The 8,782-nt window shown below is 48.9% G+C and overlaps 26 non-coding genes and 2 pseudogenes across 26 annotated transcripts; all 28 read right to left on the bottom strand.

Annotated features, from left to right (window-relative positions):
* Nucleotides 1-47: 47 nt before the first annotated feature.
* On the bottom strand, nucleotides 48-166 carry LOC118345451. Its single transcript, XR_004798981.1, has one exon. It is a non-coding gene; the product is annotated as a 5S ribosomal RNA (ribosomal RNA).
* Nucleotides 167-355: 189 nt separating this feature from the next.
* Nucleotides 356-474, bottom strand: LOC118345448. The gene has a single exon (XR_004798978.1). It is a non-coding gene; the product is annotated as a 5S ribosomal RNA (ribosomal RNA).
* Nucleotides 475-663: 189 nt separating this feature from the next.
* Nucleotides 664-782, bottom strand: LOC118345459. Its single transcript, XR_004798989.1, has one exon. It is a non-coding gene; the product is annotated as a 5S ribosomal RNA (ribosomal RNA).
* Nucleotides 783-971: 189 nt separating this feature from the next.
* On the bottom strand, nucleotides 972-1,090 carry LOC118345426. The gene has a single exon (XR_004798956.1). It is a non-coding gene; the product is annotated as a 5S ribosomal RNA (ribosomal RNA).
* Nucleotides 1,091-1,278: 188 nt separating this feature from the next.
* LOC118345424 lies at nucleotides 1,279-1,397 on the bottom strand. The gene has a single exon (XR_004798954.1). It is a non-coding gene; the product is annotated as a 5S ribosomal RNA (ribosomal RNA).
* A 189-nt stretch (nucleotides 1,398-1,586) lies between these two features.
* On the bottom strand, nucleotides 1,587-1,705 carry LOC118345436. Its single transcript, XR_004798966.1, has one exon. It is a non-coding gene; the product is annotated as a 5S ribosomal RNA (ribosomal RNA).
* Nucleotides 1,706-1,894: 189 nt separating this feature from the next.
* Nucleotides 1,895-2,013, bottom strand: LOC118345444. Its single transcript, XR_004798974.1, has one exon. It is a non-coding gene; the product is annotated as a 5S ribosomal RNA (ribosomal RNA).
* A 189-nt stretch (nucleotides 2,014-2,202) lies between these two features.
* LOC118345466 lies at nucleotides 2,203-2,318 on the bottom strand (annotated as a pseudogene).
* Nucleotides 2,319-2,503: 185 nt separating this feature from the next.
* On the bottom strand, nucleotides 2,504-2,622 carry LOC118345441. Its single transcript, XR_004798971.1, has one exon. It is a non-coding gene; the product is annotated as a 5S ribosomal RNA (ribosomal RNA).
* Nucleotides 2,623-2,811: 189 nt separating this feature from the next.
* Nucleotides 2,812-2,930, bottom strand: LOC118345432. Its single transcript, XR_004798962.1, has one exon. It is a non-coding gene; the product is annotated as a 5S ribosomal RNA (ribosomal RNA).
* Nucleotides 2,931-3,118: 188 nt separating this feature from the next.
* On the bottom strand, nucleotides 3,119-3,237 carry LOC118345425. The gene has a single exon (XR_004798955.1). It is a non-coding gene; the product is annotated as a 5S ribosomal RNA (ribosomal RNA).
* Nucleotides 3,238-3,425: 188 nt separating this feature from the next.
* Nucleotides 3,426-3,544, bottom strand: LOC118345446. Its single transcript, XR_004798976.1, has one exon. It is a non-coding gene; the product is annotated as a 5S ribosomal RNA (ribosomal RNA).
* A 189-nt stretch (nucleotides 3,545-3,733) lies between these two features.
* LOC118345428 lies at nucleotides 3,734-3,852 on the bottom strand. Its single transcript, XR_004798958.1, has one exon. It is a non-coding gene; the product is annotated as a 5S ribosomal RNA (ribosomal RNA).
* A 183-nt stretch (nucleotides 3,853-4,035) lies between these two features.
* Nucleotides 4,036-4,153, bottom strand: LOC118345449. Its single transcript, XR_004798979.1, has one exon. It is a non-coding gene; the product is annotated as a 5S ribosomal RNA (ribosomal RNA).
* A 189-nt stretch (nucleotides 4,154-4,342) lies between these two features.
* Nucleotides 4,343-4,461, bottom strand: LOC118345434. The gene has a single exon (XR_004798964.1). It is a non-coding gene; the product is annotated as a 5S ribosomal RNA (ribosomal RNA).
* Nucleotides 4,462-4,650: 189 nt separating this feature from the next.
* On the bottom strand, nucleotides 4,651-4,769 carry LOC118345442. Its single transcript, XR_004798972.1, has one exon. It is a non-coding gene; the product is annotated as a 5S ribosomal RNA (ribosomal RNA).
* A 189-nt stretch (nucleotides 4,770-4,958) lies between these two features.
* Nucleotides 4,959-5,077, bottom strand: LOC118345462. The gene has a single exon (XR_004798992.1). It is a non-coding gene; the product is annotated as a 5S ribosomal RNA (ribosomal RNA).
* Nucleotides 5,078-5,266: 189 nt separating this feature from the next.
* LOC118345468 lies at nucleotides 5,267-5,383 on the bottom strand (annotated as a pseudogene).
* Nucleotides 5,384-5,570: 187 nt separating this feature from the next.
* Nucleotides 5,571-5,689, bottom strand: LOC118345467. The gene has a single exon (XR_004798996.1). It is a non-coding gene; the product is annotated as a 5S ribosomal RNA (ribosomal RNA).
* A 189-nt stretch (nucleotides 5,690-5,878) lies between these two features.
* On the bottom strand, nucleotides 5,879-5,997 carry LOC118345443. Its single transcript, XR_004798973.1, has one exon. It is a non-coding gene; the product is annotated as a 5S ribosomal RNA (ribosomal RNA).
* A 496-nt stretch (nucleotides 5,998-6,493) lies between these two features.
* LOC118345456 lies at nucleotides 6,494-6,612 on the bottom strand. The gene has a single exon (XR_004798986.1). It is a non-coding gene; the product is annotated as a 5S ribosomal RNA (ribosomal RNA).
* A 190-nt stretch (nucleotides 6,613-6,802) lies between these two features.
* LOC118345423 lies at nucleotides 6,803-6,921 on the bottom strand. Its single transcript, XR_004798953.1, has one exon. It is a non-coding gene; the product is annotated as a 5S ribosomal RNA (ribosomal RNA).
* A 189-nt stretch (nucleotides 6,922-7,110) lies between these two features.
* Nucleotides 7,111-7,224, bottom strand: LOC118345460. Its single transcript, XR_004798990.1, has one exon. It is a non-coding gene; the product is annotated as a 5S ribosomal RNA (ribosomal RNA).
* A 193-nt stretch (nucleotides 7,225-7,417) lies between these two features.
* LOC118345461 lies at nucleotides 7,418-7,536 on the bottom strand. The gene has a single exon (XR_004798991.1). It is a non-coding gene; the product is annotated as a 5S ribosomal RNA (ribosomal RNA).
* A 190-nt stretch (nucleotides 7,537-7,726) lies between these two features.
* Nucleotides 7,727-7,845, bottom strand: LOC118345437. The gene has a single exon (XR_004798967.1). It is a non-coding gene; the product is annotated as a 5S ribosomal RNA (ribosomal RNA).
* Nucleotides 7,846-8,034: 189 nt separating this feature from the next.
* Nucleotides 8,035-8,153, bottom strand: LOC118345450. Its single transcript, XR_004798980.1, has one exon. It is a non-coding gene; the product is annotated as a 5S ribosomal RNA (ribosomal RNA).
* A 189-nt stretch (nucleotides 8,154-8,342) lies between these two features.
* Nucleotides 8,343-8,461, bottom strand: LOC118345458. The gene has a single exon (XR_004798988.1). It is a non-coding gene; the product is annotated as a 5S ribosomal RNA (ribosomal RNA).
* A 190-nt stretch (nucleotides 8,462-8,651) lies between these two features.
* Nucleotides 8,652-8,770, bottom strand: LOC118345463. Its single transcript, XR_004798993.1, has one exon. It is a non-coding gene; the product is annotated as a 5S ribosomal RNA (ribosomal RNA).
* Between the last annotated feature and the right edge of the window lie 12 nt (nucleotides 8,771-8,782).

Raw genomic sequence — 8,782 nt, 5'->3', positions numbered from 1 at the left:
GGTCCTTCTTGTCAATTCCTCTCGCAAGGCGGAAAAAACAAACTCGAGGGGTGCACCACGAGGACTTCCCAGGAGGTCACCCATCCTAGTACTACTCTCGCCCAAGCTCGCTTAACTGCGGAGTTCTGATGGGATCCGGTGCATTAGTGCTGGTATGATCGCACCCATCAAAGTAATTACTTAAAATTCATATAATCCTTGAGCGACATACTAGCGTCCTTCCGATCCCAATCCAAACGGAGATCTGATCCAAACCCATGGCTACGCGATGGGCAGGGCGAGATTTTCCGAAAAATCCACTCCCGAGTGGTCCTTCTTGTCAATTTATCACGCAAGGCGGAGAAAACAAAAACGAGGGGTGCAACACGAGGACTTCCCAGGAGGTCACCCATCCTAGTACTACTCTCGCCCAAGCACGCTTAACTGCGGAGTTCTGATGGGATCCGGTGCATTAGTGCTTGTATGATCGCACCCATCAAACTAATTACTTAAAATTCATATAATCCTTGAGCGACATACTAGCGTCCTTCCGATCCCAATCCAAACGGAGATCTGATCCAAACCCATCGCTACGCGGTGGGCAGGGTGAGATTTTCCCAAAAATCCACTCCCGAGTGGTCCTTCTTGTCAATTCCTCTTGCAAGGCAGAAAAAACAAAAACGAGGGGTTCAACACGAGGACTTCCGAGGAGGTCACCCATCCTAGTACTACTCTCAACCAAGCACGGTTAACTGCGGAGTTCTAATGGGATCCGGTGCATTAGTGCTGGTATGATCGCACCCATCAAACTAATTACTTAAAATTCATATAATCCTTGAGTGACATACTAGCGTCCTTCCGATCCCAATCCAAACGGAGATCTGATCCAAACCCATGGCTACGCGATGGGCAGGGCGAGATTTCCCGAAAAATCCACTCCCGAGTGCTACTTCTTGTCAATTTATCTCGCAAGGCGGAAAAAACAAAAACGAGGGGTGCAACACGAGGACTTCCCAGGAGGTCACCCAACCTAGTACTACTCTCGCCCAAGCACGCTTAACTGCGGAGTTCTGATGGGATCCGGTGCATTAGTGCTGGTATGATCGCACCCATCAAACTAATTACTTAAAATTCATATAATCCTTGAGCGACATACTAGCGTCCTTCCGATCCCAATCCAAGCGGAGAACTGATCCAAACCCATTGCTACGCGATGGGCAGGGCGAGATTTTCTCAAAAATCCACCCCCGAGTGGTCCTTCTTGTCAATTTATCTCGCAAGGCGGAGAAAACAAAAACGAGGGTGCAACACGAGGACTTCCCAGGAGGTCACCCATCCTAGTACTACTCTCGCCCAAGCACGCTTAACTGCGGAGTTCTGATGGGATCCGGTGCATTAGTGCTGGTATGATCGCACCCGTCAAACTAATTACTTAAAATTCATATAATCCTTGAGCGACATACTAGCGTCCTTCCGATCCCAATCCAAACGGAGATCTGATCCAAACCCATGGCTACGCGATGGGCAGGGCGAGATTTCCCGAAAAATCCACTCCCGAGTGGTCCTTCTTGTCCATTTATCTCGCAAGGCGGAAAAAACAAAAACGAGGGGTGCAACACGAGGACTTCCCAGGAGGTCACCCATCCTAGTACTACTCTCGCCCAAGCACGCTTAACTGCGGAGTTCTGATGGGATCCGGTGCATTAGTGCTGGTATGATCGCACGCATCAAACTAATTACTTAAAATTCATATAATCCTTGAGCGACATACTAGCGTCCTTCCGATCCCAATCCAAACGGAGATGTGATCCAAACCCATGGCTACGCGATGGGCAGGGCGAGATTTTCCCAAAAATCCACTCCCGAGTGCTCCTTCTTGTCAATTTATCTCGCAAGGCGGAAAAAACAAAAGCGAGGGGTGCAACACGAGGACTTCCCAGGAGGTCACCCATCCTAGTACTACTCTCGCCAAAGCACGCTTAACTGCGGAGTTCTGATGGGATCCGGTGCATTAGTGCTGGTATGATCGCACCCATCAAACTAATTACTTAAAATTCATATAATCCTTGAGCGACATACTAGCGTCCTTCCGATCCCAATCCAAACGGAGATCTGACCCAAACCCATGGCTACGCGATGGGCAGGGCGAGATTTCCCGAAAAATCCACTCCCGAGTGGTCCTTCTTGTCAATTTATCTCGCAAGGCGGAAAAAACAAAAACGGGGGGTGCAACACGAGGACTTCCCAGGAGGTCACCCATCCTAGTACTACTCTCGCCCAAGCACGCTTAACTGGCGGAGTTCGATGGGATCCGCATTAGTGCTGGTATGATCGCACCTAATAAACTAATTACTAAAATTCATATAATCTCGAGTTTACATACTAGCGCCTTCCATCCCAACTAAACGGAGATCTGACCCAAACCCATGGCTACGCGATGGGCAGGGCGAGATTTTCCCAAAAATCCACTCCCGAGTGCTCCTTCTTGTCAATTTATCTCGCAAGGCGGAAAAAACAAAAACGAGGGGTGCAACACGAGGACTTCCCAGGAGGTCACTCATCCTAGTACTACTCTCGCCCAAGCACGCTTAACTGCGGAGTTCTGATGGGATCCGGTGCATTAGTGCTGGTATGATCGCACCCATCAAACTAATCACTCAAAATTCATATAATCCTTGAGCGACATACTAGCGTCCTTCCGATCCCAATCCAAACGGAGATCTGATCCAAACCCATGGCTACGCGATGGGCAGGGCGAGATTTTCCCAAAAATCCACTCCCGAGTGCTCCTTCTTGTCAATTTATCTCGCAAGGCGGAAAAAACAAAAACGAGGTGTGCAACACGAGGACTTCCCAGGAGGTCACCCATCCTAGTACTACTCTCGCCCAAGCACGCTTAACTGCGGAGTTCTGATGGGATCCGGTGCATTAGTGCTGGTATGATCGCACCCATCAAACTAATTACTTAAAATTCAAATAATCTTGAGCGACATACTAGCGTCCTTCCGATCCCAATCCAATCGGAGATCTGATCCAAACCCATGGCTACGCGATGGGCAGGGCGAGATTTTCCCAAAAATCCACTCCCGAGTGCTCCTTCTTGTCAATTTATCTCGCAAGGCGGAAAAAAAATCAACGAGGGGTGCAACACGAGGACTTCCCATGAGGTCACCCATCCTAGTACTACTCTCGCCCAAGCACGCTTAACTGCGGAGTTCTGATGGGATCCGGTGCATTAGTGCTGGTATGATCGCACCCATCAAACTAATTACTTAAAATTCATATAATCCTTGACCGACATACTAGCGTCCTTCCGATCCCAATCCAAACGGAGATCTGATCCAAACCCATTGCTACGCGATGGGCAGGGCGAGATTTTCTCAAAAATCCACCCCCGAGTGGTCCTTCTTGTCAATTTATCTCGCAAGGCGGAGAAAACAAAACGAGGGGTGCAACACGAGGACTTCCCAGGAGGTCACCCATCCTAGTACTACTCTCGCCCAAGCACGCTTAACTGCGGAGTTCTGATGGGATCCGGTGCATTAGTGCTGTTATGATCGCACCCATCAAACTAATTACTTAAAATTCATATAATCCTTGACCGACATACTAGCGTCCTTCCGATCCCAATCCAAACGGAGATCTGATCCAAACCCATGGCTACGCGATGGGCCGGGCGAGATTTTCCCAAAAATCCACTCCCGAGTGCTCATTCTTGTCAATTTATCTAGCAAGGCGGAAAAAACAAAAACGAGGGGTGCAACACGAGGACTTCCCAGGAGGTCACCCATCCTAGTACTACTCTCGCCCCAGCACGCTTAACTACGGAGTTCTGATGGGATCCGGTGCATTAGTGCTGGTATGATCGCACCCATCAAACTAATTACTTAAAATTCATATAATCCTTGAGTGACTTACTAGCGTCCTTCCGATCCCAATCCAAACGGATGCAGTCAAACCAGCAGCTCGCGATCTGAAGCGAGATTTTCCCAAAAATCCACCCCCGAGTGGTCCTTCTTGTCAATTTATCTCGCAAGGCGGAGAAAACAAAAACGAGGGGTGCAACACGAGGACTTCCAGGAGGTCACCCATCCTAGTACTACTCTCGCCCAAGCACGCTTAACTGCGGAGTTCTGATGGGATCCGGTGCATTAGTGCTGGTATGATCGCACCCATCAAACTAATTACTTAAAATTCATATAATCCTTGAGCGACATACTAGCGTCCTTCCGATCCCAATCCAAACGGAGATCCGATCCAAACCCATGGCTACGCGATGGGCAGGGCGAGATTTTCCCAAAAATCCACCCCCGAGTGGTCCTTCTTGTCAATTTATCTCGCAAGGCGGAAAAAACAAAAACGAGGGGTGCAACACGAGGACTTCCCAGGAGGTCACCCATCCTAGTACTACTCTCGCCCAAGCACGCTTAACTGCGGAGTTCTGATGGGATCCGGTGCATTAGTGCTGGTATGATCGCACCCATCAAACCAATTACTTAAAATTCATATAATCCTTGAGCGACATACTAGCGTCCTTCCGATCCCAATCCAAACGGAGATCTGATCCAAACCCATGGCTACGCGATGGGCAGGGCGAGATTTTCCCAAAAATCCACTCCCGAGTGCTCCTTCTTGTCAATTTATCTCGCAAGGCGAAAAAAACAAAAACGAGGGGTGCAACACGAGGACTTCCCAGGAGGTCACCCATCCTAGTACTACTCTCGCCCAAGCACGCTTAACTGCGGAGTTCTGATGGGATCCGGTGCATTAGTGCTGGTATGATCGTACCCATCAAACTAATTACTTAAAATTCATATAATCCTTGAGCGACATACTAGCGTCCTTCCGATCCCAATCCAAACGGAGATCTGATCCAAACCCATGGCTACGCGATGGGCAGGGCGAGATTTTCCCAAAAATCCACTCCCGAGTGCTCCTTCTTGTCAATTTATCTCGCAAGGCGGAAAAACAAAAAACGAGGGGTGCAACACGAGGACTTCCCAGGAGGTCACCCATCCTAGTACTACTCGCCCAAAGCGCGCTTTAACTGCGGAGTTCTGATGGGATCCGGTGCATTAGTGCTGGTATGATCGCACCCATCAAACTAATTACTTAAAATTCATATAATCCTGGAGCGACATACTAGCGTCCTTCCGATCCCAATCCAAACGGAGATCTGATCCAAACCCATGGCTACGCGATGGGCAGGGGCGAGATTTCCAGTAACCACCTCTTTGAGTGGTCCTTTCTTGTCAATTTATCTGCAAGGCGGAAAAAACAAAAACGAGGGGTGCAACACGAGGACTTCCCAGAGGTCACCATCCTAGTACTACTCGCCCAGCATCGCTTTAACTGCGGGAGTTCTGATGGGATCCGGTGCATTAGTGCTGGTATGATCGCACCCATCAAACTAATTACTAAAATGCATATAATCCTGGAGCGACATACTAGCGTCCTTCCGATCCCAATCCAAACGGAGAACTGATCCAAACCCATTGCTACGCGATGGGCAGGGCGAGATTTTCTCAAAAATCCACCCCCGAGTGGTCCTTCTTGTCAATTTATCTCGCAAGGCGGAGAAAACAAAAACGAGGGTGCAACACGAGGACTTCCCAGGAGGTCACCCATCCTAGTACTACTCTCGCCCAAGCACGCTTAACTGCGGAGTTCTGATGGGATCCGGTGCATTAGTGCTGGTATGATCGCACCCATCAAACTAAGTACTTAAAATTCATATAATCCTTGAGCGACATACTAGCGTCCTTCCGATCCCAATCCAAACGGAGATCTGATCCAAACCCATCGCTACGCGATGGGCAGGGCGAGATTTTCCCAAAAATCCACTCCCCAGTGGTCCTTCTTGTCAATTTATCTCGCAAGGCGGAAAAAACAAAAACGAGGGGTGCAACACGAGGACTTCCCAGGAGGTCACCCATCCTAGTACTACTCTCGCCAAAGCACGCTTAACTGCGGAGTTCTGATGGGATCCGGTGCATTAGTGCTGGTATGATCGCACCCATCAAACTAATTACTTAAAATTCATATAATCCTTGAGCGACATACTAGCGTCCTTCCGATCCCAATCCAAACGGAGATCTGATCAAAACCCATGGCTACGCGATGGGCAGGGCGAGATTTCCCGAAAAATCCACTCCCGAGTGCTCCTTCTTGTCAATTTATCTCGCAAGGCAGAAAAAACAAAAACGAGGGGTGCAACACGAGGACTTCCCAGGAGGCCACCCATCCCAGTACTACTCTCGCCCAAGCACGCTAATCAAGGGAGTTTCCGATAACTGCATGGTGCTGGTATGATCGCACCCATCAAACTAATTACTTAAAATTCATATAACTTCTTTGAGCCACATACTAGCGCCCTTCCGGATCCCCAATCCAAATCTTGATTCTATCTAAAACCTATGGCTACGCGATGGGCAGGGCGAGATTTTCCCAAAAATCCACTCCCGAGTGGTCCTTCTTGTCAATTTATCTCGCAAGGCGGAAAAAACAAAAACGAGGGGTGCAACACGAGGACTTCCCAGGAGGTCACCCATCCCAGTACTACTCTCGCCCAAGCACGCTTAACTGCGGAGTTCTGATGGGATCCGGTGCATTAGTGCTGGTATGATCGCACCCATCAAACTAATTACTTAAAATTCAAATAATCCTTGAGCGACATACTAGCGTCCTCCCGATCCCAATCCAAACGGAGATCTGATCCAAACCCATCGCTACGCGATGGCCAGGGCGAGATTTTCCCAAAAAATCCACTCCCGAGTGGTCCTTCTTGTCAATTTATCTCGCAAGGCGGAAAAAACAAAAACGAGGGGTGCAACACGAGGACTTCCCAGGAGGTCACCCATCCTAGTACTACTCTCGCCCAAGCACGCTTAACTGCGGAGTTCTGATGGGATCCGGTGCATTAGTGCTGGTATGATCGCACCCATCAAACCAATTACTTAAAATTCAAATAATCCTAGAGCGACATACTAGCGTCCTTCCGATCCCAATCCAAACGGAGATCTGATCCAAACCCATGGCTACGCGATGGGCTGGGCGAGATTTTCCCAAAAATCCACTCCCGAGTGCTCCTTCTTGTCAATTTATCTCGCAAGGCGGAAAAAACAAAAACGAGGGGTGCAACACGACTTCCTGAGGTCACCCATCCTAGTACTACTCTCGCCCAAGCACGCTTAACTGCGGAGTTCTGATGGGATCCGGTGCATTAGTGCTGGTATGATCGCACCCATCAAACTAATTACTTAAAATTCATATAATCCTTGAGCGACATACTAGCGTCCTTCCCATCCCAATCCAAACGGAGATTCATCTAAAACCCACAAGCACGCTGATGCAAGGTGGCCAGATTTTCCCCAAAAAATCCACTCCCGAGTGGTCCTTCTTGTCAATTCCTCTTGCAAGGCGGAAAAAACAAAAGCGAGGGGTGCAACACGAGGACTTCCGAGGAGGTCACCCATCCTAGTACTACTCTCAACCAAGCACGGTTAACTGCGGAGTTCTAATGGGATCCGGTGCATTTGTGCTGGTACGATCGCGCCCATCAAACTAATTATTTAAAATTCATAAAATCCAAGTGCGACGTACTAGCGTCTTTCCGATCCAAATGCGAACCGGCGATCTGATCGAAACCAATAGCTACACGATGGGCAGGGCGATATTTTCCCAAAAATCCACTCCCGAGTGGTCCTTCTTGTCAATTTATCTCCCAAGGCGGAAAAAACAAAAACGAGGGGTGCAACACGAGGACTTCCCAGGAGGTCACCCATCCTAGTACTACTCTCGCCCAAGCACGCTTAACTGCGGAATTCTGATGGGATCCGGTGCATTAGTGCTGGTATGATCGCACCCATCAAACTAATTACTTAAAATTCATATAATCCTAGGGCGACCTACTAGCGTCCTTCCGATCCCAATCCAAACGGAGATCTGATCCAAACCCATCGCTACCCGATGGGCAGGGCGAGATTTTCCGAAAAATCCACTCACGAGTGGTCCTTCTTGTCAATTTATCTCGCAAGGCGGAAAAAACAAAAACGAGGGGTGCAACACGAGGACTTCCGAGGAGGTCACCCATCCTAGTACTACTCTCGCCCAAGCACGCTTAACTGCGGAGTTCTGGTGGGATCCGGTGCATTAGTGCTGGTATGATCGCACCCATCAAACTAATTACTTAAAATTCAAATAATCCTTGAGCGACATACTAGCGTCCTTCCCATCCCAATCCAAACGGAGATCTGATCCAAACCCACCGCTACGCGTTGGGCAGGGCGAGATATTCCCAAAAATCCACTCCCGAGTGGTCGTTCTTGTCAATTCCTCTTGCAAGGCGGAAAAAACAAAAACGAGGGGTGCAACACGAGGACTTCCGAGGAGGTCACCCATCCTAGTACTACTCTCAACCAAGCACGGTTAACTGCGGAGTTCTAATGGGATCCGGTGCATTAGTGCTGGTATGATCGCGCCCATCAAACTAATTATTTTAAATTCATATAATCCAAGTGTGACGTACTAGCGTCTTTCCGATCCAAATGCGAACCGGCGATCTGATCGAAACCAATAGCTACGAGATGGGCAGGGCGCGATTTTCCTAAGAATCCACTCCCGAGTTGTCCTTATTGTCAATGCCTCTCCCAAGGCGGAAAAAACAAAAACGAGGGGTGCAACACGAGGACTTCCCAGGAGGTGACCCATCCTAGTACAACTCTCGCCCAAGCACGCTTAACCGCGGAGTCCTGATGGGTTCTGGTGCAGTTGTGCTGGTATGATCGTACCCAACAAACCAATT

The sequence above is a fragment of the Juglans regia genome, unplaced genomic scaffold (genome assembly GCF_001411555.2).
Source record: "Juglans regia cultivar Chandler unplaced genomic scaffold, Walnut 2.0 Scaffold_269, whole genome shotgun sequence".
Lineage (NCBI taxonomy): Eukaryota > Viridiplantae > Streptophyta > Magnoliopsida > Fagales > Juglandaceae > Juglans > Juglans regia.
This window is presented reverse-complemented; position numbering and strand designations above follow the sequence as displayed.